Consider the following 27431-nt stretch of genomic DNA (forward strand, 5'->3'; position numbering starts at 1 on the left):
TACCGCAAGGCCTCAACGCGCGGCGGGGGAGCAAGGACTCCTGCCCTCGTAGCCAGCGCGCGCTGGACTCCCGCCTCCCGTCTCCTGGGGCTGGAGCTATGCTGGCCTCCCCGCCCACGCGAGCTTCCTATTGGGATGCGGGAAACTCCTCCTCCTCGGTGTGAGGTGCCGGGAGCCGGTGAGGCATTCAACTCGTGACAAAGGTCATGAGGAAGAAGGCTCGGCATACGCAAAGGCGGGATCGAGCCTCAGGAGTCCCCCTGGATATTCTCGAGCATCTTCCCCCCAAAAACCAGAGTCTGCCTACTTTATTGCTTTGTGCTCTCACCTCTGACTTTACTGGGGGCTGTCCCCCACCACCATCTCGCTCTCTCTGTCAAAGAGTTAACTTCCAGCTCCAATTAATAAAGTTCCTGGGCAATTCGGAGTGTTTAAATCCAAACCCCTCAGATGGCTCTCTAACTCGCCTGACAAATTTACCCGGACTCCTACAGCTATGCATACTATTGTTTACAGTCTCCCAGCCTCGAGAGGCACGGGAAGCTTAAGATATTCAAATAGCTTAGAGCCTCTCAGAGAGTTAGAAACTGTCAGAATAAAACTAGTAAAAGATTTCATTGATGAGCCAATGCTTGTTGCCAAGTTTTCATATCCCCTGAATTGTATCCTTGAATGTGTATTAATTAATATAGTTGGTATGTAGAAAAAATAAGTAGTGGCCTTGGTGTTAGTAACTTTAGACCCTTAAAGTAATAAATTCTTTCCTTTGTTGTAAACCCATTACACAGCCCTATAGGAATGCAATTTTATCTTTGGAAGATGGCGCCAAACCTTAAAATAATTACTCTTAGAGAAAATAAGTCTTACGGTTGATAAGTCTTTGTCAAGAGTCATAAAATGTTAATAGGCCTTCTGACCAGAAGATGATGTAAATCACCTAAACCATTTGTATACGATAAATTTGCAGGAAAGAAACCCTGGTTTTTGATAAGGATCAAAAACTGCTGACTTTGCATCCCCTATTATCCTCTATGTGTAGCTTAGGGTATAAAAACCCCTGTTAAAAATATAGCTACGGGCCTTGCTCACCAACGCTTGGTCTCCCCATGTCATTCTTCCCTTTAACTTCCAGCTGAGTCTCCATCTGGAGCGCGGAACCCACCATGCTTACTAATTATGCCTGGGCTTCTAAGATCCGACCGGGGAGGCCTCAGTGTCTCCTCTCCTTCGGGAGAACGGAAGGACGCCTGCGGCCTACGTAAGTGGTGCAAACTTCTTGTCTTGAAGTTTTATTGGTCTCCGGCGTAAACCAAGCTACTCAGCTTCTTTTCTCCACTGAATTTTCCTACTGAGCTATCCTCATTCTATTACTCTTTATATCTTTGATAAATATGTAAATAGTCGCCGACTCCGTCTCCCCTTCGAATACCCTGGATCAGCCGGGGCTGGACCTCAGCAGTGAGGCCCGCTGGTGGGGTGGGTGGCGAGAAATGATGCGTCAAGGTTTTGTAATTGAAAATTAAAAAGCCCCAGTTCACGAGCTGAAGTCCTTCCTCTGCCTGGGATGTTTCGCAGACTTGCTAGTTATTTTCTTCCCTTTAATTGTCTCACCCCTTAACATTTGATAGAGATCAGAAAGATAACCTCTGTAATTGGTCTGGTTCTCTGCCTGCGGTTCACTGAAGAGTCTGAAACCCTTCCTCTGAGCCTCAGGATCCCAGCTATTAAATTCCTTCAACCGTAAGTACAATTTTTTGTGTGTGTGTTTGACACTTAAACTCCTCTTTGTCCCAGAGCCTTAAAGGCTCTGACACCCCCACCCCCATCCAGATGATCGAACCATTCACCAATGTTCCCCACTACCCAGCCTCCCTAGATTACTGTTACCATGCTGCTGCTGCTGCTAAGTCACTTCAGTCGTGTCCGACTTTGTGTGACCCCAGAGACGTCAGCCCACGAGGCTCCCCCGTCCCTGGGATTCTCCAGGCAAAAACACTGGAGTGGGTTGCCATTTCCTTCTCCAATGCAGGAAAGTGAAAAGTGAGAGTGAAGTCGCTCAGTCGTGTCCAACTCTTAGGGACCCCATGGACTGCAGCCCACCAGGCTCCTTCGTCCATGGGATTTTCCAGGTAAGAGTACTGGAGTGGGTTGCCATTGCCTTCTCCATACTGTTACCATAGCCACCTTCAAATAGAAGTTTACATTTTATCCAAATAGAAATTAAGATCATGGCATCCTGACCCATCACTTTACGGAAGGGGAAAAAGTGGAAACAGTGACAGATTTTATTTTCTTGGGCTCCAAAGTCACTGCGGAAGGTGACTGCAGCCATGAAATTAAAAGATGCTTGCTCCTGGGAAGAAAAGCTATGACAAACCTACTTTGCCTACAAAGATCTGTATAGTCAAAGCTATGGTTTTCCCAATTGTGAAGTATGAATGTGAAAGTTGGGCAATAAAGAAGGCTGAGCTCCGAAAATTTGATGCTTTTGAGCTGTGGTGCTGGAAAAGACTCTTGAGAGTTCCTTGGAAAGCAAGATCAAACCAGTCAATCATAAAGGAAATAAACCCCGAATATTCATTGGAAGGACTGATGCTGAAGCTCCAATACTTTGGCCATCTGTTGCAAATGTTGCAGGAAGGTGGACCCCTTCCAGGGCCCGAAACTGGGCTCTTGTCTAACACTCGGAAATGAATTGTCCCGAGGAGACACATGTGCTGACAAAGCAAGAGATTTTACTGGGAAAGGGCACCCGGGTGGAGAGCAGTAGGGTAAGGGAACCCAGGAGAACTGCTCTGCTACGTGGCTCACAGTCTCGGGTTTTATGGTGATGGGATTAGTTTCCGGGTGGTCTTTGGCCAATCATTCTAATTCAGAGTTTTTCCTGGTGGTGCACGCATCGCTCAGCCAAGATGGATGCTAGCGAGAGGGATTCTGGGAAGTGGACGGACACATGGTGTCTCCTTTACCTTTCCTGAACTCTTTCGGTTGGTGGTGGCTTATTAGTTCCCTATTCCTTATCAGGATCTCCTGCCATAGAACAACTCATGCAAATGGTTACTATGGTGCCTGGCCAGGGTGGGCGGTTTCAATCAGTGTGCTTCCCGTAACAACTCCCCCCTGAGAGACTTCTTGGGAATTAGGGCGGAGGTCTCTTCCTCCTGTAACTTCTTCCTGCTGTGCATGGGCGTAGGCCTGCCTAGCAGAGCAGAAGTCTCTCTCTCTCCCTGATCTAAGTTGGGGTGTTCCACATCTGAAACCAGCTTCCACCCTTTTAGTAACAGCAATTTAGTTTGAAACTGTTGGCCCCTCTCAGAGATGAAATAGACAAGGGCCAAACAGGAGACCTAACAGGATGGTCATCTCTGGTCCCCGGAAACAGAAGGCAACATTTGGGGTGAGGGTTGCAGGGTTTGTGACCCTTTTTGATTGGTTGGTGGTGAGGCAACAGACCTGTGCTCCAGGAATCTTGTGTTCAGTCTGAAGTCACCATCCTCCACCTGGGTGGGGGTGCAAAGACATTGTTGTGCATATTTCTTCGAGTAGGAACCAGGACTCTGTCTGGAGGCTGTACCAACCTTTGATTGTTTCTCCTGTTTTTGTATCCCCTTGCTTCCCTGATTAGCAATCTTTTGAATGCACCCTTTGGAACTCAGGGAAGGTCAAGGAGGCTGAATGAAGCCTATATCCTACAGACAAGAAATGGAGAACACAGAACTGATCTCTACTCCAGAGCCCCACAGAGTTCTACTCAGTTTTAATTTAGGCAACTAGGCAGCTATGACTGTGATAACTTCCTGTCAAAATGGAGCATAGGACTGGCTCAGCTTGGAGTATAGACACTGAATTGGAAGTATTTCTGAGTTCCAAGTTCTAGATCTGAGTCTTGTATGATTAAAATCTCAATCCCTTGGTCTGCCATTTTGGTGTAACAGACCCAATTAGAAGTAGTTGGAGGAGTGATGACTGGAATTTAGAAGACAAAATAAATCTCATTTCTTTTTAGAAGAGTAGGCCTAAAACCCAGTCTGGACCTGGCACTTCAGGGAGACAGGTAGCCAGTTGCCTAGTTTTATAAGAAGTAAGGTCACAGCTACTAGCTTCCAGCAGACACTGTTTTGAGAATGGTGGCATCCAAGCCTGACACGACTCAGAAAACTCAAGCGTTTAGCAATACAAGGTCTAATCTGAAAGTACACCCATAGCATCACCTAGTTATTTCTCGAGATACCTGAACCATAGCTACTCTAATGGCCAAAGCAGACTTCACCATTAATGACGTCAGTGTTTCTCTAGGTATGAGAAGGTGCAAGAATTGGGACTCATAAAATCTTCTCCTGAAAAGATCTAACTATCTGAAGGCCTGTTCTGCCAGTTTTTCCCAGAGCACAGAGTGCCTCATTCCTGATTTTCACCCTGAACTCCTTTCAGGGGCGTTGAAAGTCAGCAGTTGCAGCGGCCATGGTTTAATCTTTGTAGATGTAGATGGCAAGTGTCAGTCTTCAGTTGGCAGAGCCCCTTTTTGCTCATAAACTTGACCATGATTTTGAGGGGGGCATTTCATGACCATTTTATCCCATGGTGCTGAGAATGTCCATTCTCAGGTTTGGCAAAGATTTTGTTGACAGGCCACTCAATGTGCTGTTACTGGACTAGGCCATAAAACGGTATCCAAAATTCTCTGGACCACCTAGGTGCTCTGCTAGCTTCTTGGTCCAGGAAAATATTCCCTCTTGTTGCTTCTTCCCATATCTAGAGTTACACTGTTACCATCATCGATCTCATATGGGACTATATATTATTCTATTGGAGGCCTCAGACACACATTTGACAGTGTAAGAAACAGCAATTTTGTAAAACAGGTGAAATACAAATAACATAGCCAGCAGTATTAGTAAAGTCACAAGTAAGACTTAAGTTAAGAGCTTCCATTAGATGTAGCCCAGTATATCTCAGGTCATCTGACTTTAGTCTGTTCTGTAGAATTTTTATCTTCCAGGGAAATTATATATTGGCACCGTCTATAAGGCACATAGCCCCGTTTTCTAGTGTTACTAGACTGATTTGTCCTTAGTATGATTTAATTGTTTCCAACACAGAGGAGACTTTAAACCTAAATTACCATAGCCTGGTGTTATCTATATAAATCCATCCCATAATTGTGGGAGATTTTTTTCCTCCTTTGCTGAAACTTTTCTTGTTGCTCTGATCAAGCTTGAGTAATAGGGAGAGCTTCAGAAGATGGCGGAGGAGTAGGACAGAGAGAACACTTTCTCCCCCACAAATTCATCAAAAGAGCATTTAAACGTCGAGTAAATTCCACAAAACAACTTCTGAATGCCGGCAGAGGACATCAGGCACCCAGAAAAGCAATCCAACTCTTCGAAAGGAGGTAGGAAAAAATATAAAAGACAAAAAAAGAGACAAAAGAGGGAGGGACGGAGCTCCGTCCCGGGAAGGGAGTCTTAAAAAGAGAGAAGTTTCCAAACACCAGGAAACCTTCTCACTGCCGAATCTGTGCCGAGCTTTGGAAGCACAGAGGGCAACATAACAGGAAGAAAAAATAAATAAACAATTAAAACTCGAAGATTGCGAGTCCTACGGTAACTCCCCCAGTGGAGAAGCAGCGCAGACGCCTGCAGGCGCCATTAATAAGCGGGGGCTGGGCAGGGAGGCGCAGCGCGGGCTGCATCGCTTAGAGTAAGAATCTGGCCTGAATACCCTGAGCACTATCTGAGCAAAATAATTTGGGTTAACAAACCAGACTGTGGGATATCTACTACGCGAAAAGCCAGCCCCAACCTAAGACCGCCAGGCCCGCGCACGGAACAAAGAATTGAACAGAGATAGCCGGCGGCAGACCTTCCCCCTCCGGTGATAGGCAGCCAGAGCCGGAAGGGGGCAATCGCAGCCCCAGAGAGACATTATCTATAAAACTGTAAGCAGGCTTCTTTGCTAACTAAAACTTCTTGGGGGTCTGGACGGTTAACATCTGCCTAAGAAGGTGCGCCGGTTTTGCGCCCAGATAACCGAGTGGCGGGGAGGCGATAAGTCGCAGCATTGGCGCTCGCCAAACACCTCATCACTTGAGCTGCTCGGACCTGGGAAGAGCACAATACTCAGGCCCAACTGAGTCTGCGCCTCTGAGGACTATCCGAGTGCCTGAACCTGAGCGGCTTGGACCTGGGAGGTACATGCAACCCAGGGCCAGCCTCGGATTGTTCCCGGCGGAACAACCTAGAGCCCGAGCAGTGTGGGCAGGGAGGCTACACGCGCAGTGAGCGGGGGCAGACCCAGTGTGGCTGAGGCACTGCGAGCGCACGCCAGTGTTATTTGCTTGCAGCATCCCTCCCTCCCTCCCCACAGCGCGACTGAACAAAGAGAAGAAATACAGTTCCACCCATCAGAACACTGACACAAGCTTCCCTAACCAGGAAACCTTGACAAGCCACCTGTACAAACCCACACACAGTGAGGAATAGCCACAATAAAGAGAACTCCACAAACTGCCAGAATACAGAAAGGACACCCCATACTCAGCAATTTAAACAAGATGAAGAGACAGAGGAATAGCCAGCAGATAAAGGAACAGGATAAATGCCCACCAAACCAAACAAAAGAGGAAGAGATAGGGAATCTACCTGATAAAGAATTCCGAATAATGATAGTGAAATTGATCCAAAATCTAGAAATTAAAATGGAATCACAGATAAATAGCTTGGAGACAAGGATTGAGAAGATGCAAGAAAGGTTTAACAAGGACCTAGAAGAAATAAAAAAGAGTCAATATACAATGAATAATGCAATAAATGAAATTAAAAACACTCTGGAGGCAACAAATAGTAGAATAACAGAGGCAGAAGATAGGATTAGTGAATTAGAAGATAGAATGGTAAAAATAAATGAATCAGAGAGAATAAAAGAAAAACGAATTAAAAGAAATGAGGACAATCTCAGAGACCTCCAGGACAATATTAAACGCTACAACATTCGAATCATAGGGGTTCCAGAAGAAGAAGACAAAAAGAAAGACCATGAGAAAATACTTGAGGAGATAATAGTTGAAAACTTCCCTAAACTGGGGAAGGAAATAATCACCCAAGTCCAAGAAACCCAGAGAATCCCAAACAGGATAAACCCAAGGCGAAACACCCCAAGACACATATTACTCAAATTAACAAAGATCAAACACAAAGAACAAATATTAAAAGCAGCAAGGGAAAAACAACAAATAACACACAAGGGAATTCCCATAAGGATAACAGCTGATCTTTCAATAGAAACTCTTCAAGCCAGGAGGGAATGGCAAGACATACTTAAAATGATGAAAGAAAATAACCTACAGCCCAGATTATTGTACCCAGCAAGGATTTCATTCAAGTATGAAGGAGAAATCAAAAGCTTCTCAGATAAGCAAAAGCTGAGAGAATTCTGCACCACTAAACCAGCTCTACAACAAATACTAAAGGATATTCTCTAGACAGGAAACACAAAAATGGTGTATAAATTCGAACCCCAAACAATAAAGTAAATGGCAACGGGATCATACTTATCAGTAATTACCTTAAACGTAAATGGGTTGAATGCCCCAACCAAAAGACAAAGACTGGTTGAATGGATACAAAAACAAGACCCCTACATATGTTGTCTACAGGAGACCCACCTCAAAACAGGGGACACATACAGACTGAAAGTGAAGGGCTGGAAAAAGATTTTCCATGCAAATAGGGACCAAAAGAAAGCAGGAGTAGCAATACTCATATCAGATAAAATAGACTTTAAAACAAAGGCTGTGAAAAGAGACAAAGAAGGTCACTACATAATGATCAAAGGATCAATCCAAGAAGAAGATATAACAATTATAAATATATATGCACCCAACACGGGAGCATCGCAGTATGTAAGACAAATGCTAACAAGTATGAAAGGAGAAATTAACAATAACACAATAATAGTGGGAGACTTTAATACCCCACTCACACCTATGGATAGATCAACTAAACAGAAAATTAATAAGGAAACACAAACTTTAAACGATACAATAGACCAGTTAGACCTAATTGATATCTATAGGACATTTCATCCCAAAACAATGAATTTCACCTTTTTCTCAAGCGCACATGGAACCTTCTCCAGGATAGATCACATCCTGGGCCATAAAGCTAGCCTTGGTAAATTCAAAAAAATAGAAATCATTCCAAGCATCTTTTCTGACCACAATGCAGTAAGATTAGATCTCAATTACAGGAGAAAAACTATTAAAAATTCCAACATATGGAGGCTGAACAACACGCTGCTGAATAACCAACAAATCACAGAAGAAATCAAAAAAGAAATCAAAATTTGCATAGAAACGAATGAAAATGAAAACACAACAACCCAAAACCTGTGGGACACAGTAAAAGCAGTCCTAAGGGGAAAGTTCATAGCAATACAGGCACACCTCAAGAAACAAGAAAAAAGTCAAATAAATAACCTAACTCTACACCTCAAACAACTAGAAAAGGAAGAAATGAAGAACCCCAGGGTTAGTAGAAGGAAAGAAATCTTAAAAATTAGAGCAGAAATAAATGCAAAAGAAACAAAAGAGACCATAGCAAAAATCAACAAAGCCAAAAGCTGGTTCTTTGAAAGGATAAATAAAATTGACAAACCATTAGCCAGACTCATCAAGAAACAAAGGGAGAAAAATCAAATCAATAAAATTAGAAATGACAGTGGAGAGATCACAACAGACAATATAGAAATACAAAGGATCATAAGAGACTATTATCAACAATTATATGCCAATAAAATGGACAACGAGGAAGAAATGGACAAATTCTTAGAAAAGTACAACTTTCCAAAACTCGACCAGGAAGAAATAGAAAACCTTAACAGACCCATCACAAGCATGGAAATTGAAACTGTAATCAAAAATCTTCCAGCAAACAAAAGCCCAGGTCCAGACGGCTTCACAGCTGAATTCTACCAAAAATTTAGAGAAGAGCTAACACCTATCCTGCTCAAACTCTTCCAGAAAATTGCAGAGGAAGGTAAACTTCCAAACTCATTCTATGAGGCCACCATCACCCTAATACCAAAACCTGACAAAGATGCCACAAAAAAAGAAAACTATAGGCCAATATCACTGATGAACACAGATGCAAAAATCCTAAACAAAATTCTAGCAATCAGAATCCAACAACACATTAAAAAGATCATACACCATGACCAAGTGGGCTTTATCCCAGGGATGCAAGGATTCTTCAATATCCGCAAATCAATCAATGTAATACACCACATTAACAAATTGAAAAACAAAAACCATATGATTATCTCAATAGATGCAGAGAAAGCCTTTGACAAAATTCAACACCCATTTATGATAAAAACTCTCCAGAAAGCAGGAATAGAAGGAACATACCTCAACATAATAAAAGCTATATATGACAAACCCACAGCAAACATTATCCTCAATGGTGAAAAATTGAAAGCATTTCCTCTAAAGTCAGGAACAAGACAAGGGTGCCCACTTTCACCATTACTATTCAACATAGTTTTGGAAGTTTTGGCTACAGCAATCAGAGCAGAAAAAGAAATAAAAGGAATCCAAATTGGAAAAGAAGAAGTAAAACTCTCACTATTTGCAGATGACATGATCCTCTACATAGAAAACCCTAAAGACTCCACCAGAAAATTACTAGAACTAATCAATGATTATAGTAAAGTTGCAGGATATAAAATCAACACACAGAAATCCCTTGCATTCCTATACACTAATAATGAGAAAACAGAAAGAGAAATTAAGGAAACAATTCCATTCACCATTGCAACGAAGAGAATAAAATACTTAGGAATATATCTACCTAAAGAAACTAAAGACCTATATATAGAAAACTATAAAACACTGGTGAAAGAAATCAAAGAGGACACTAATAGATGGAGAAATATACCATGTTCATGGATTGGAAGAATCAATATAGTGAAAATGAGTATACTACCCAAAGCAATTTATAGATTCAATGCAATCCCTTTCAAGCTACCAACAGTATTCTTCACAGAGCTAGAACAAATAATTTCACAATTTGTATGGAAATACAAAAAACCTCGAATAGCCAAAGCGATCTTGAGAAAGAAAAATGGAACTGGAGGAATCAACCTACCTGACTTCAGGCTCTACTACAAAGCCACAGTTATCAAGACAGTATGGTACTGGCACAAAGACAGAAATATAGATCAATGGAACAAAATAGAAAGCCCAGAGATAAATCCACGCACATATGGACACCTTATCTTTGACAAAGGAGGCAAGAATATACAGTGGATTAAAGACAATCTCTTTAACAAGTGGTGCTGGGAAATCTGGTCAACCACTTGTAAAAGAATGAAACTAGAACACTTTCTAACACCATATACAAAAATAAACTCAAAATGGATTAAAGATCTCAACATAAGACCAGAAACTATAAAACTCCTAGAGGAGAACATAGGCAAAACAGTCTCTGACATACATCACAGCAGGATCCTCTATGACCCACCTCCCAGAATATTGGAAATAAAAGCAAAAATAAACAAATGGGACCTAATTAAACTTAAAAGCTTCTGCACATCAAAGGAAACTATTAGCAAGGTGAAAAGACAGCCTTCAGAATGGGAGAAAATAATAGCAAATGAAGCAACCGACAAACAACTAATCTCAAAAATATACAAGCAACTCCTACAGCTCAACTCCAGAAAAATAAATGACCCAATCAAAAAATGGGCCAAAGATCTAAATAGACATTTCTCCAAAGAAGACATACAGATGGCTAACAAACACTTGAAAAGATGTTCAACATCACTCTTTATCAGAGAAATGCAAATCAAAACCACTATGAGGTACCATTTCACACCAGTCAGAATGGCTGCGATCCAAAAGTCTACAAATAATAAATGCTGGAGAGGGTGTGGAGAAAAGGGAACCCTCTTACACTGTTGGTGGGAATGCAAATTAGTGCAGCCACTATGGAGAACAGTGTGGAGATTCCTTAAAAAACTGGAAATAGAACTGCCTTATGATCCAGCAATCCCACTGCTGGGCATACACACTGAGGAAACCAGAAGGGAAAGAGACACGTGTACCCCAATGTTCATCGCAGCACTGTTTATAATAGCCAGGACATGGAAGCAACCTAGATGTCCATCAGCAGATGAATGGATAAGAAAGCTGTGGTACATATACACAATGGAGTATTACTCAGCCATTAAAAAGAATACATTTGAATCAGTTTTAATGAGGTGGATGAAACTGGAGACTATTATACAGAGTGAAGTAAGCCAGAAGGAAAAACATAAATACAGTATACTAACGCATGTATATGGAATTTAGAAAGATGGTAACGATAACCCTGTGTACGAGACAGCAAAAGAGACACTGATGTATAGAACAGTCTTATGGACTCTGTGGGAGAGGGTGGGAAGATTTGGGAGAATGTCATTGAAACATGTGAAATGTCATGTATGAAACGAGATGCCAGTCCAGGTTCAGTGCACGATGCTGGATGCTTGGGGCTGGTGCGCTGGGAAGGCCCAGGGGGATGGTATGGGGAGGTTGGGAGGGAGGAGGGTTCAGGATGGGGAGCATGTGATTTTTTTTTAAAATATTTAATAAACTTAATAAAAAAAAAAAAAAAAAAAAAAAGCTTGAGTAATAGAAAAAAAGCTCAAATTTATGGCCAGAGTCAGAGCAGGCATTATTAATTGGCCTTGTGAGGGGATCCCATCTAGTAATATCACAGTAACCTGAATATGACTATAATTTTTTTTTTTAAGTAAATTTTCTTAGGGCCAACCAGTTAGAGTCTTGTAGTAGAGAAATTTAACAAGGTAGCCCAGAACTAGACACAGGTTATTGGCCACAAACCCAACAATTGAATTGATTTCTAAAACTAGCATAGAATCAGGCCTTTGATAGAAAAGCATTTGATTTATATGCAAAGGTCTAAGAAGTCAAGAAAACATAAATGATCATACGAATCAGGTTAAGCATTTTGGGCAAGCTGTCTACCTCTGATGTCATCGTCTTCTCATCCTGGTGTAGTGTAGTTTCTCCTGCTTGAGCATCATTTTAAGGTGAGATCAGGTCAGCTGTCTTCTCTATAGACCAATCCACTGTAGGGGCCTTTGGAAGTGGGAATTAATCTAAGAGTTAATTTCCCTTCAGTTTCATTGTGCATGAGCTAGTTAAGAGTAGCTGGTACAAAAGTCCTTCCATCCAGGTTGGAGCCAGTTCCTTAAATTATGTCTTTTTCCAGTCCTGGTTGCAGGTCATGAGGCATCTGATCTTCATCCAAAGATAGATTACTGAGATAAGCTTCAGAAACAAACTTGGGGTGTTCTTTAAGAATTCAATTAAGTTTTACATTAATATCACATAACAGTAAAAAACTATCTAAGAGATGAGTCTTACTAGATGCAGACCTCCATTAACAAACTGGGATTTAATATTTTTTGAAATGTCTTTTTCTCCCTAAAGTTACCCTCATTTTTATCAAATATAACCAAATTAAGCCTAGCTTGTTTGCAAAATAGGTCTATTCTCACTAATTTTGGTCTGATGGTTTATATAACCACAGTTGATCATAGACTTTTTATTTTGCTGAAACATTTATAGAGTCTCAGACTGAACTTTTAAAATAAAACAGGGCTGGGAAACTCACACCAAAGGCTTATCACAGATTTTGCCTAACAAATCTAGGTGAATTCTTCCCTTTTTAAGGTCTCAAAGATTTTTTGAGATTTTTGTACCCGTGAGATAACTTTCCTAACTCATTTGATAAACTTACTGGAAACCTAAGAATTTCCAATTTTTAGAGGAGTCAGAGAGAAAATATAATTGTTTTGTTTATAACGTTTAATTTTACCAAAGTATTGTCATAATTCATTTGAGAGGAAGGTTTTCCCTAGTCCCTGAAAACCCGTAATTTTCCAGATAGAAACCATAAAAGTTATAAGCATATTCGGTGCTTCATTCAGTCCTTTTGTTAACTTTTGTGAAGTCATCAGGTTTTCTATTAGAATACCAGGACATATCAGAATGTTAAGAAATGTTAATTTCTAGGGTATCTTATTAGTAATTTTACCATACATTATAACATGAGTCGATTTATTACTCATTTGATAATCTTTTTCATGTCATTTAACCAACCAAATAAACCCAGTTTAATATCTCTCTTTGGGATGTTTCAGGGGCCCTCTGAAGCACCCCAAAGTTAGCTATAGGTCAAAAGAACTTCAAAAGAACTCTATTTAGGAAGTTTTATCGAAAAGATCAATTAAAAGGGTTTAGAGCATTTGGTCAGATTTAGTCAATGTTGATGGGTGTCTCATTTAGCTTGTTGATATGTCACAATAGGCCTAAATACCAAGGCTCAAGGTCTAGTGAAAGACAGCTCCGCCATCTTGGACCTAGTTGACTCTAACCAGTTTTCTTATGGCTGTGTCATTTCTAACAAAATCCATTTATCTAACTAATTGTTATCCAATTTTAAAAAATCCTGATCATGCATAACTCTTTTGTATTTTCCACACCTTTTTCTTTCTTTTTTTGTTTTTTATACTGAAAACACACTTCCTACTTTCATTTAGCAACCAAGAACTAACTTTTGTATTAGCATTTTATAGATTGGTGAGTATAAATGCCAGTGATAATTTCTAAAACCCTTGCTTTCTTAGAACATTTTAGGATGGCACCAAACATTATTCGTTTATAGTCCCAAATCTCTTTCGTTTCTCTGTAAAAGGAAATTAGTGTTTAGCAGTAAATGTTTCAAAATCTTATTTTACTTGGAAATGACCTAACTATTCAATAGACTTCCAACACTTAGCACACTTAGCACAACCCTTAGAAATTTAAGTTATGCCAATCTGGAGAGACTATTTTAGACAGCTATTTCTAAAGAATAATTATTCTTATTAGAGTGTATATAAAAGCTCATATCTCATTTACATTTTTTAGAAGTTTCTTCACTCGAGGTAATTTCCTTATTGAGAAACTTGTAACAGATATAATATTTAACTTATATTAAACCTAGGTACAATGAAAATATTCTACTTAATGCTAACTACTCTAAGACATGTCTATATTAGATAGGTCAACAAACAAACATTAATATTAGGTATTTTATACTGAATATTTCCCAGTTCACATGAACCTGGAATTTATTGTTTAATTTAGAATTATTTGATTTGTAAGCGCTTATCTTTTTTAAGCCAGTTGAATAGAGCTCATTTACAAAAACCTCAAAAATATTACCCAGAGACAAAGACATACCAAGACATATTTAGACAGACACAGTGCAAGATGTAGCTTCATTTTCTAAGTTTAGTCATGAATTAGATATTCAGTTCAGTTCAGTTCAGTTCAGTCGCTCAGTCGTGTCCGACTCTTTGCGACCCCATGAATCACAGCATGCCAGGCCTGTCTGTCCATCACCAACTCCTGGAGTTCACCCAGACTCACGTCCATCGAGTCAGTGATGCCATCCAGCCATCTCATCCTCTGTCGTCCCCTTCTCCTCTTGCCCCCAATCCCTCCCAGTATCAGAGTCTTTTCCAATGAGTCAACTCTTCGCATGAGGTGGCCAAAGTACTGGAGTTTCAGCTTTAGCATCATTCCTTCCAAAGAAATCCCTGGGCTGATCTCCTTCAGAATGGACTGGTTGGATCTCCTTGCAGTCCAAGGGACTCTCAAGAGTCTTCTCCAACACCACAGTTCAAAAGCATCAATTCTTTGGCGCTCAGCTTTCTTCACAATCCAACTCTCACATCCATACATGACCACTGGAAAAACCATAGCCTTGACTAGACGGACCTTTGTTGGCAAAGTCATGTCTCTGCTTTTGAATATGCTATCTAGGTTGGTCATAACTTTCCTTCCAAGGAGTAAGCATCTTTTAATTTCATGGCTGCAGTGACCATCTGTAGTGATTTTGGAGCCCCCAAAAATAAAGTCTGACACTGTTTCCACTGTTTCCCCATCTATTTCCCATGAAGTGATGGGACCAGATGCCATGATCGTAGTTTTCTGAATGTTGAGCTTTAAGCCAACTTTTTCACTCTCCTCTTTCACCTTCATCAAGAGGCTTTTTAGTTCCTCTTCACTTTGTGCCATAAAAGTGGTGTCATCTGCATATCTGAGGTTATTGATATTTCTCCTGGCAATCTTGATTCCAGCTTGTGTTTCTTCCAGTCCAGCGTTTCTCATGATGTACTCTGCATATAAGTTAAATAAGCAGGGTGACATTATACAGCCTTGACGTACTCCTTTTCCTATTTGGAACCAGTCTGTTGTTCCACGTCCAGTTCTAACTGTTGCTTCCTGACCTGCGTACAAATTTCTCAAGAGGCAGGCCAGCTGGTCTGGTATTCCCATCTCCTTCAGAACATTAGTGACCTTCAAAAAAATGTTTACGTTTCTATCCAGCAAAACAACTGCAAGATACTGATAGATTAGTGCCATGAACCACTATATTATTGTGTAAAATAGTGGCAAAAGCTCACAGGGCCTGAAGCTTTGAATTAGAGGAAGAAATATGGGGGAGCGGGGACTGGGGGTGGCGGCATTATGCAGAGAGATCTCAGCTCTTTTCTAAGTCCTGGTTTTTCTCAGACCAGGCCAGAAGGTGTCAACAACCAAAGTTATATTATTGACTTTCTGACCTCTGTGGCTAACACAACCCCACATCTAGCAATTGTTATTTATGCAAGTCCCCCTAGGCAGCTATTAAGCTGTGAGAGTTCTCTCACTAACCTGCTGTTTTACACACAAGGCACTCTAGAAGCATCTTCCTGTCTCTCCTGGTAGTAGAATATGTGTCATACTCAACTGTGGCTTATCTGCAGCTACGTTGAATCCCAGCCTACATCGCTCTATCACTGGGGTACCTCCAGTTTGCCAGCACAAGCCAGGGGATGAATTCAATATCAGATAAAAGCCAAGGATGTGGAAAGGAAGCCTGCTTCAGCCATAAATGTGCTATGCCATAACCTCGACTAGGAAACCTTCAGTTCTTCCTGCTACAATTGTAATTTGCCTAAATTCACTTGTTGAGAAAAGAAATTAAGGCTTCAGTATGATAGAATAACCTAACTCTATAGTTGCTTTTCTTCCCCTTCCATGGAGGCTAGATGGTTCAAATAGTGAGTACATTTTGGCTGAAAATGCAGTGTGAATCAAAGCGTGTGGGTCAGCAAGACCCAGTCATACATGTAATAATTTCTTTCTTTTTTAAAAACTACATATTTATTGATTAGGTTGGTGCAAAAGTCATCGCAGTTTTGGATTGTTGAACTTTGTTGTTTGATATTGGACTACATTCTTAAATAAATATGGTTATATTATACACCATTTTAATGTGCATTTCTCACTTTATTTTTTTGCTAATGACATCACTTGCTGTTTATATCGTATTTATTTTAGACTAGGGAAATGATGTTAGACAAAAAGCAAATTTGGGCAATTTTCTTATTCGAATTCAAAATGGGTTATAAAGCAGCAGAGATAACTTGCAACATCAACAACGCATTTGGCCCAGGAACTGCTAACAAATGGACAGTATGGTGGTGGTTCAAGAACTTTTGTAAAGGAGACGAGAGCCTTGAAGATGAGGAGTGCAGTGGCTGGCCATCAGAAGTTGACAATGACCAATTGAGAGGATCATCGAAGCTGATTTTCTTACAACTGCGCGAGAACTTGCTAAAGAACTCAGTGCCAACCATTCTACTGTTGTTCAGCATTTGAAGAAAATTGGAAAGGTGAAAAAGCTTGATAAATGGGTGCCTCATGAGCTGACTGAAAATCAAATAAATCAGCCTTTTGAAGTATCATCTCTTATTGTACGCAACAACAGTGAACCATTTCTCAATCAAATTGTGGTATGTGATGAAAAGTGGATTTTACGCAACCAGTGATGACTAGCTCAGTGGTTGAACTGAGAAGAAGCTCCAAAGCACGTTCCAAAACCAAATTTGCATCAAAAAAAGGTCATGATCACTATTTGGTGGTCTGCTGCCTGTCTGATCCACTACAGCTTTCTGAATGCCAGGGAAACCATTACTTCTGAGAAGTATGTTCAGCAAATCGATGAGATACACCACAAACTTCAAGGCCTGCAGCCAGCACTGATAGACAGAATGAACGCAATTCTTCTTCACAACAATGCCGGACTGCATGTTGCACAACCAACGCTTCAAAAGTTGGATGAATTCGGCTATGAAATTTTGCCTCAACCGCCATATTCACCTGAACTCTTGCCAACTGATTACTACTTCTTCAAGCACCTCGAAATTTTTTGCAGGGAAAATGCTTCCACAAGCAGCAGGAGGCAAAAAAATGCTTTCCAAGAGCTCGTCAAATCCTGAAGCATGGATTTTTATTTTTTGAATTTATTTTTCTATTGAAGGATAATTTCTTTACAGAATTTTGTTATTTTCTGTCAAACCTCAATATGAACCAGCCATCAGATCAGATCAGATCAGATCAGTCGCTCAGTTGTGTCTCTTTGCGACCCCATGAATCACAGCAGTGGAGGCCTCCCTGTCCATCACCAACTCCCGGAGCTCACTGAGACTCACGGCCATCGACTCAGTGATGCCATCCAGCCATCTCATCCTCTGTTGTCCCCTTCTCCTCTTGCCCCCAATCCCTCCCAGCAACAGAGTCTTTTCCAATGAGTCAACTCTTCGCATGAGGTGGCCAAAGTATTGGAGTTTCAGCTTTAGCATCATTCCTTCCAAAGAAATCCCAGGGCTGATCTCCTTCAGAATGGACTGGTTGGATCTCTTTGCAGTCCAAGGGACTCTCAAGAGTCTTCTCCAACAACACGGTTCAACAGCATCAATTCTTTGGTGCTCAGCTTTCTTCAGTCCAACTCTCACATCCATACATGACCCCTGGAAAAACCATAGCCTTGACTAGACGAACCTTTGTTGGCAAAGTCATGTCTCTGCTTTTGAATATGCTATCTAGGTTGGTCATAACTTTCCTTCCAAGGAGTAAGCATCTTTTAATTTCATGGCTGCAGTGACCATCTGTAGTGATTTTGGAGCCCCAAAAATAAAGTCTGACACTGTTTCCACTGTTTCCCCATCTATTTCCCATGAAGTGATGGGACCGGAAGCCATGATCGTAGTTTTCTGAATGTTGAGCTTTAAGCCAACTTTTTCACTCTCCTCTTTCACCTTCATCAAGAGGCTTTTGAGTTCCTCTTCACTTTCTGCCATAAGGGTGGTGTCATCTCCATATCTGAGGTTATTGATATTTCTCCCAGCAATCTTGATTCCAGCTTGTGTTTCTTCCAGTCCAGGGTATCTCATGATGTACTCTGCATAGAAGTTAAATAAACAGGGTGACAATATACAGCCTTGATGAACTCCTTTTCCTATTTGGAACCAGTCTGTTGTTCCATGTCCAATTCTAACTGTTGCTTCCTGACCTACATACAGATTTCTCAAGAGGCAGGTCAGGTGGTCTGGAATTCCCATCTCTTTCAGAATTTTCCACAGTTTATTGTGATCCACACAGTCAAAGGCTTTGGCAGAGTCAATAAAGCAGAAATAGATGTTTTTCTGGAACTCTCTTGCTTTTTCCATGATCCAGCAGATGTTGGCAATTTGATCTCTGGTTCCTCTGCGTTTTCTAAAACCAGCTTGAACATCAGGAAGTTCACGGTTCACATATTGCTGAAGCCTGGCTTGGAGAATTTTGAGCACTACTTTACTAGCGTGTGAGATGAGTGCAATTGTGCGGTAGTTTGAGCATTCTTTGGCATTGCCTTTCTTTGGGATTGGAATGAAAACTGACCTTTTCCAGTCCTGTGGCCACTGCTGAGTTTTCCAAATTTGCTGGCATATTGAGTGCAGCACTTTCACAGCATCATCTTTCAGGATTTGGAATAGCTCAACTGGAATTCTATCACCTCCACTAGCTTTGTTCATAGTGATGCTTTCTAAGGTCCACTTGACTTCACATTCCAGGATGTCTGGTTCTAGGTCAGTAATCACACCATCGTGATTATCTGGGTCGTGAAGATCTTTTTTGTACAGTTTTTCTGTGTATTCTTGCCATCTCTTCTTAATATCTTCTGCTTCTGTTAGGTCCATACCATTTCTGTCTTTTATCGAGCCCATCTTTGCATGAAATATTCCTTTGGTATCTCTGATTTTCTTGAAGAGCATAGGTATACATATATCTCCTCCCTCTTGCAACTCCCTCCCATTTCCTCCCCATCCCAACCCTCCAGGTTGATACAGAGCCCCTGTTTGAGTTTCCTGAGCCACACAGCAAATTCCCCTTGGCTATCTATTTTACATATGGGAATGTAAGTTTCCACCTTGCTCTTTCCATACATCTTACCCTTTCCTCCTCTCTCCCCATATCCGTAAGTCTGTTCTCTATGTCTGTTTCTCCATTGCTGCCCTGTAATATGAAGCATGGATTTTTACATTACAGGAATAAACAAACATTTCTCATTGGCAAAAATGTGTTGATTGTAATGGTTCCTATTTTGATTAATAAAGATGTGTTTGAACCTAGTTATAATGATTTAACATTCATGGTCTGAAACCGCAATTACTTTTTCACCAACCTAAATATGCACTCATCTCACATGCTAGTAAAGTAATGCTCAAAATTCTCCAAGCCAGGCTTCAGCAATATGTGAACCGTGAACTTCCTGATGTTCAAGCTGGTTTTAGAAAACGCAGAGGAACCAGAGACCAAATTGCCAACATCTGCTGGATCATGGAAAAAGCAAGAGAGTTCCAGAAAAACATCTATTTCTGCTTTATTGACTCTGCCAAAGCCTTTGACTGTGTGGATCACAATAAACTGTGGAAAATTCTGAAAGAGATGGGAATTCCAGACCACCTGACCTGCCTCTTGAGAAATCTGTATGCAGGTCAGGAAGCAACAGTTAGAACTGGACATGGAACAACAGACTGGTTCCAAATAGGAAAAGGAGTTTGTCAAGGCTGTATATTGTCACCCTGTTTACTGAACTTCTATGCAGAGTACATCATGAGAAATGCTGGACTGGAAGAAACGCAAGCTGGAATCAAGATTGCTGGGAGAAATATCAATAACCTCAGATATGGAGATGACACCACCCTTATGGCAGAAAGTGAAGAGGAACTCAAAAGCCTCTTGATGAAGGTGAAAGAGGAGAGTGAAAAAGTTGGCTTAAAGCTCAACATTCAGAAAACTACGATCATGGCTTCCGGTCCCATCACTTCATGGGAAATAGATGGGGAAACAGTGGAAACAGTGTCAGACTTTATATTTTTGGGCTCCGAAGTCACTGCAGATGGTGATTTTAGCCATGAAATTAAAAGATGCTTACTCCTTGGAAGGAAAGTTATGACCAACCTAGATAGCATATTCAAAAGCAGAGACATGACTTTGCCAACAAAGGTCCGTCTAGTCAAGGCTATGGTTTTTCCTGTGGTCATGTATGGATGTGAGAGGTGGACTGTGAAGAAGGCTGAGTGCCAAAGAATTGATGCTTTTGAACTGTGGTGTTGGAGAAGACTCTTGAGAGTCCCTTGGACTGCAAAGAGATCCAACCAGTCCATTCTGAAGGAGATCAGCCCTGGGATTTCTTTGGAAGGAATGATGCTAAAGCTGAAACTCCAGTACTTTGGCCACCTCATGCGAAGAGTTGACTCATTGGAAAAGACTCTGATGCTGGGAGGGATGGGGGCAGGAGGAGAAGGGGACAACAAAGGATGAGATGGCTGGATGGCATCACTGAGTCGATGGACGTGAGTCTCAGTGAGCTCTGGGAGTTGGTGATGGACAAGGAGGCCTCCACTGCTGTGATTCACGGGGTTGCAAAGAGTTGGACACGACTGAGCGACTGAACTGAACTGACCTGAAAGATTATTTATTTGGCTGTGCTGGGTCTCAGTTGTGGCACATGGGATCTTCCATATTCATTTTGGCATGTGGAATCTTTAGTGACAGCATTCGAACTCTTAGTTGTGGCTTGTGGGATCTAGTTCCCTGACCAGGGCTTGAACTTGGGCACCCAGCATTGGGAGCTCAGAGTCTTAGCCACCGGACCACCAGGGAAGTCCCCATGTAATGATTTTTTATACTGGCCTCCCCAAGAAGACAAGCTGGCTGTGTCAGTGATAGTCTCAAGAGGTTTGAGAAGGAAACGGCACTGAATATAGGTCCCTTGTTTTCTTTTGTGTCAGCCTTGACAGCAATAAGCAATCACTTCTGCTCTGATAGATAAGGTGGGAGGAATTTTGTGAAAGTCAATGTTAGATCTATCTTGGAGGATGGTGGCCCTAATCCTGAACCCTAACCCTGGGCCCCTTCCCATGATGGAAAGGGTGCGCGAGTCATGACTGAGCCATGGCCTCATTTTACTATCAGAGTCACCTGGAGGTGAAATACAGATTGCTGGGCCCCACTCCAAATGTTTCTGACTCAGCAGGTCTTTCGGGGAGTGGAGTGTGAGGTGAGGGGTGAGGTGGGGAGGTGGGGGCGGGGGGTGGGTGGAAGCCAGGAATTTGCATTTTTAAAGAGTTCTTAGGTGATGCTGCTGTTGCTGATCTGGGGATTACCACTGTCTGGAAGGAACCATTGAGATCTTGTCCTTTGTAAACTCATCCACCCTGGGACTGGTGACAGTCTTCTTCGTGGGATCTAGAATGGGGAATTAGAAGGCTGGGAAATTTGTGCCGTTTTTGGTTTTCCTTTTTCTTCAAGCATTCCATGAATGATGAATGAGCCTTTGTTTCTTAAGAGCCCAGAGTCAGAGTGCTCAGTTCAGTTCATCTGGGTGGGTAGGCTGGGGGTAATTGAAATTGGTTGGGAATGATTAAAATTATTACTCCCTCTGTTAACATTTCCTTCATCCTTATATATATTGGTAAATTTTGACCTAAACTTTTAAAGAGTTAATAAAAGAAATAGGACCATATTTTATCATACCAGACTCTTCAGGCTTATAACTTTATCTCTCTGGTCCAGTGTAGAGCCTTAAAAACTATGTAACTTGCTTCGGGGGTATTGCTAGCTCCCAGCGCTAGCAACCAGTTCTCTGACTCTCCGGATGCCAGCAGGGTGGCCAGCAATTCAGTTCAGTTCTGATACTGTCTACCTGGAGTTAGTGCCAGATCTACAAGTTAAAGGTCTCAAATTAAAGGTTAATTTGAGTTAAGTTAATGGGGTCACACAGGGTTGGACACGACTGAAGTGACTTAGCAGCAGCAACAGCAAAGGTTAAAATTAGGCCCCCTAAATACATTTGCAGCACTCACAGCAGTTCTCAATGAACAGGCAGCTATTTGAAGAGGGGTTTATCTGTTAAGCTTCCTGCCATGGCATTGCCACATCTTCACAGAAGTTCCCAGCACTGCGTATAGTCCTTTGGGGGACTTTTCTGCCACAGACTAAGCTATGAGCATCTTATGAATAGTTCTATTTGTAACATGAGGCCAGAACAGTGCCTCGCTCTCTGAAGGTCTTCAGGAACATTCGTTGGATAAAAAACAACTGGTTCAGAAACTCAAAAGAGCAAATTTCCAGAAGTCTGAGACAATAGGTCTTGGGAAGAATGAAACTGGCATGGTCTGGGTATTTGTGAACTGATCAGTGAGCATGACTTATTGCCATGGGAGGAAAACACTGGGCTTCATTCAGATGGAGGTGGCCGGAATCTACTTTCCGAGTAGAGTCACATCGGTGCCCACTTGGGGGCTGTGTCCTAGAGGTAGTGACAGCTCCATAATGGGTAACATCTGGGTTGTTGTATTCAGTGCTTTATATATATATATATATTATTTTCCATATCATAGCCTTCCTCTAGGCAGATGGGTATCATTGTACACAACCAGAAACTTTGACTAATACAATCGATCTGGTCTCTACAGCTAGGTGGTAATTTCCCTACAGTCAGTGTGGATCTTTGAGAGCTTTTATATTCCTTGGAGCAATTCCCAGCTCCTCCCTGGGCCTGGCACAGAGCCTGGTACATGGTAACTGCTCAAATGTTTATTGAATAAAAAATGGGCCAACTTCATTCAGATAGGGGGTCTTCAGCATTGCACAGCAGTTGGGCTGAGATTTGGAGTCCTAAGGATTCTGATGGTTGGTAATTATAATTTAAACTCAACATTGGAATAAAAGAACATACTTATTTTACTTGCATAACGCAAGATTCTTCTTTAGACTAATCAACCATGGGAATTCTAAATTGGATGCAAAAATACATTTTCAGGTAAGGGGTGTATTTATTATAGACAGAGAATGGGAAAGTAAAAAGAACCAAATGAAAATGGCTATAATTCTGACCCCTGGAGCTACTCACAGTTAAATTTTTTGATGTATTCTCTCTCTACTAGAATGCTGTATTTTGCACTTTTTTCACCCAGGTAGCATTTGTGAAGGCAATGACAACCCACTCCAGTGTTCTTGCCTGGAGAATCCCAAAGATGGGGGAACCTGGTGGGCTGCCATCTCTGGGGTCGCACAGAGTCGGACATGATTGAAGTGACTTAACAGCAGCAGCAGCATTATTTGTGAGCATTTCCATGCTATTAAATGTTTTCTATGTTGTGCTATTAGCAATAATACTCAGTGAACATTTTTATACATAAATCCTCATGTGCATTTTGATTAATCCTCTAAGAAAAATCCATAAAGTAGGTTTTTGGGGTCAAAGGTTATGATACATGTGGGAGGTGAAGCAGGAAATAAGTTATGTTGCAGGAGTATCCATGAATTATGACTTTCTTTCTACCAAGAATTCACAAAAACTTATGAGAATTGTTTCTAAATAGTTTTGGGGAGCCATAGATTTTAAATGGAGTTTAGAGCTGTGTTACTGCCTTGGACAAGAATCTAGTCATTGGTCCCTTTGGAATGTTTCCCTGTGTCAAATGCACACAGCATTCAAATTGCCAAGTCCAGGAAGGAAGCAGCAAATAAATACACACTTCTGAAATGTGAGACACTTTAAGGAACCAAGTACACTGCACAATACTTGCTGGAAGTAGGAAACTCTGCAAGGCATGCTGGGTAAATTCTCAAGATGACAAGCTGCTAAATTGTTTTCCTAGGGACAAGAAGGGACCCTGCTTGGCCCCCATTTGGGGAGAAGTGGAGAAAGCACATAGGAGGCAACCAGCCAAAAGCTTTGGTGCCTCATTGGAATTCAGCTGGGGTCTGTTGGGCATCTGCCTTTGGGCTGTTTGTTCACTGTTTGTCCCTGGGCTTGGCAAGGAGCAACAACACAACACTTTAGGCTTCACGACCCTACACCCTCCCCTGACTATGTGCCCCTAATTCCTCTGGGCACAATCCTGATATAGCATGGTCTGCATGGTCTGTGCTTAGAGGAATATAAAAGCTCTCAAAGATCCACACTGACTGTAGGGAAATTATTAACTAGCTGTAGAGACCAGACCACTTGTGTTAGTCAAAGTTTCTGGTTGCAAACAATGATACCCATCTGCCTATATGCAAGTTGTGATATAAAAGGTAATACATATAAATATTGGTCTCTGTCCCTGATTCCTGATTCAAAGCTTCTAAAACAGATGTAGATCCCTAAGTGATAAGAACACTAGGAGAATGTTTTGTTCTAGTCAAGTGACTCTGGGTGGGCTCCTGGGTGTCACCAGAAAGACCAGGCTGTGATGTGAAGTGTAGACTTTTCAGCCCCATCTATTCCTTCAGAGAGGGGAGAGGTGCTGGAAATGGAGATAGTAATTGATCATGCCTGTGAGAGGAAGGGCTTCCCTGGTGGCTTAGTGGTAAAGAACCTGTCTGCTAATGTAGGAGTTGCAGGTTTTGATCCCTGGGTTGGGAAGATCCCTTGGAGTAGGAAATGGCAACTCACTCCAGTATTCTTGCCTGGGGAAATCCCACGGACAGAGGAGCCTGGTGGGCTACAGTCCATGGGCTGCAAAAGAGTCAAACACGAGAGGAAGCCTCCATAAAACCCCAATAATATGCAGTTCAGGTTAAGCTTTCAGGTTGGTGAGTACATCCACATTCCAGGAGGGCGGCACACCCCAACTCCATGAGGACTGAAGCTCCTTCATTCAGGGCCCCCAAACCTCACCCTACGCACCCTTCATCTGGTTCTTCATCTGTATCTTTTATCATATCCTTTAGTAAACTGGTGAACGTAAGTGTTTCCCTGAGTTCTGGGAGCTGCTCTACCAAATTAATTGACCCTGAGGCAGAGATCATGGGGACCCCCGATTTGCCCTCAAGCTGGACAGAAGTTGTGAGTAATCTGGGACCTATAGCTACAATTGGCATCGAAAGTGGATTGGGAGCCGTTGTGGGACTGAGCCCTTAACCTCTGGGATCTGACACTATCTCCAGGCAAAGGGAATGGAGTTAAATTGTAGGACAAGAGCAGGCACAGAACATGTGGGGATTTGTCCTGGGAAGGCTCCACACGGTCCTGCCTGGTTACATTTTTTGCCCTCAAGAGGGCTGGTTTGGACAGCATATTATACAGCCCTCTCTTCCTCCAGGCCTTAGCCCAAGCTGGGTCTCCCACCTGAAATGTCCTTCTCTGTTTCCTTCTCCTCTCCCAATTCAAATTATTATTATTATTTTGCGACAGCGTGTGGCATGTGGGATCTTAGTTTTCCCTGACCAGGGATCGAACCTGTGCCCCTGCATTGGGAACTCAGAGACTTAACCACTGGACCCCAGGGAAGTCCCCTCCTTTCTGTACTTTAAAACCCAGTTTAAATAAAACCCTCTGTGAAGACTTCCCCTCTGATCCCCCGCCCCACTGCACAGCATAAGTCATTCCCCCACTGTATGAGTTTCATATTGCTGCTGTAACAAATTATCACAAATTTGGTGGCTTAAAACAGCACAAATTTATTATCTTACAATTCTCGAGGTCAGAAGTCCAAAATGGGCTGCAGGATCGTGTCCTATATGGAGGGTCTAGCAAAGAATCCATTTTCTTGTCTTATCTAGTGTCTAGAGGCCAGGTGGCTCAGATGGTAAAGAATCTGCCTGCAATGCAGGAGGCTGATCCCTGGGTCGGGAGGATCCCCTGGAGAAGGGAATGGTAACCCACTTCAGTATTCTTGCCTGGGGAATTCCACAGACAGAGGAACCTGGCAGGCTACAGTCCAATGGGGTTGCAAAGAGTCGGACAGGACTGAGCAACTAACACTTAACACTTTATTCCTGACTCATGGCCTCTCCCTCCATATTTTTTTTTTTTTAAAATTTATTATTTATTTTGGCTGGGCTGGATCTTAGTTGTGGCATGTGAACTCTTAGTTGCTACATGCGGGATCTTAGTTTCCTGACCAGGGATCAAACTCGTGCCCCCTGGATTGGGAGTGTGGAGTTTTAGCCACTGGACCACCTAGGAAGCCCCATCCCTCCATTTTCAAAGCTGACAGCCTAACATCTTTAAATCTCCCTCTCCTCCTTTCTCACTTCTGCTTCCGTTGTTACTTTACCTTTTCTCTTTATTGCCGTCATCACATTGCCTGCTTGACTCTGACCCTCCTGTCTCCTTCTTGTGTAAAGTCCCTTGTGATTAAATTGGTCCCTCTTGGACAATCCAGGGCAATCTCTCCTTCTTAAAGTCTGTATCTCTCTCTCAAATGCACGCTTCGAATATGATTGTTTTGTACTCACGTTGGTCATGTGCCTGTTTCCATCAGAACGCAGCTTATGATTATTTGCGTTCGGCTAGAGGTAGTGCGGAGAAGGCAATGGCACCCCACTCCAGGACTCTTGCCTGGAAAATCCCATGGACGGAGGAGCCTGGTAGGCTGCAGTCCGTGGGGTCGCTAAGAGTCGGATACGACTGAGCATCTTCACTTTCACTTTTTACTTTCATGCATTGGAGAAAGAAATGGCAACCCACTCTGGTGTTCTTGCCTGGAGAATCCCAGGGACGGGGGAGCCTGGTGGGCTGCCGTCTATGGGGTTGCACAGAGTCAGACACGACTGAAGCGACTTAGCAGCAGCAGCAGCAGAGGTAGTGAGCTGAGTCCTACTCTGTCCCTGACCCTAACCGAGACCCTGACTTGTCTCGGATTCAGCAGTCTGGCGGAGGACTAGGGGAAGGTGGCTGACGGTCCCAGGGGTTGGTGTGTGGTTTCTATTTGATCATTTCATCTTTGCCCCCACCCCTGCATTTACTTAGCTTTCTGATGGGCCTCATATGCCCAGTTCCAGTCCAAAGTCTTATGCTCATTTCTTTTCTTGTAAAGATAAAATTCTGGCCTCTGAAGAGGAAGGGTCTTTTTGTCTGACTGTGGGATGGGGGAAGGGATGTAGCTGTTTAACTCCGAATGTAATATTCAACCAACAGCAATTGCATGGATTACAGATTGGGTTCAAAGGCCCCTGACAAAACCTGACCAAGTGGTTTAACCAGGGAAGTGTTGATTTTTCTTTA

At 42.2% G+C, this 27431-nt stretch overlaps 1 long non-coding RNA gene across 2 annotated transcripts in view; it reads left to right on the forward strand.

Annotated features, from left to right (window-relative positions):
* Nucleotides 1-104: 104 nt before the first annotated feature.
* Nucleotides 105-27431, forward strand: part of LOC147342048 (uncharacterized) — a 40882-nt gene continuing 13555 nt past the window's right edge. Inside the window, exons 1-3 of one of the 2 annotated variants that reach the window (XR_015157502.1) lie at nt 105-1258; nt 1629-1740; nt 2030-2129. This is a non-coding gene — a long non-coding RNA (uncharacterized LOC147342048). The remainder of the gene's footprint in view (nt 1259-1628; nt 1741-2029; nt 2130-27431) is intronic. The other variant, XR_015157501.1, reaches the window with a different exon arrangement.

Source organism: Bos grunniens, chromosome 29, assembly GCF_055505025.1.
Source record: "Bos grunniens cultivar Pamir isolate PY7600 chromosome 29, Bosgru_T2T1.0, whole genome shotgun sequence".
Lineage (NCBI taxonomy): Eukaryota > Metazoa > Chordata > Mammalia > Artiodactyla > Bovidae > Bos > Bos grunniens.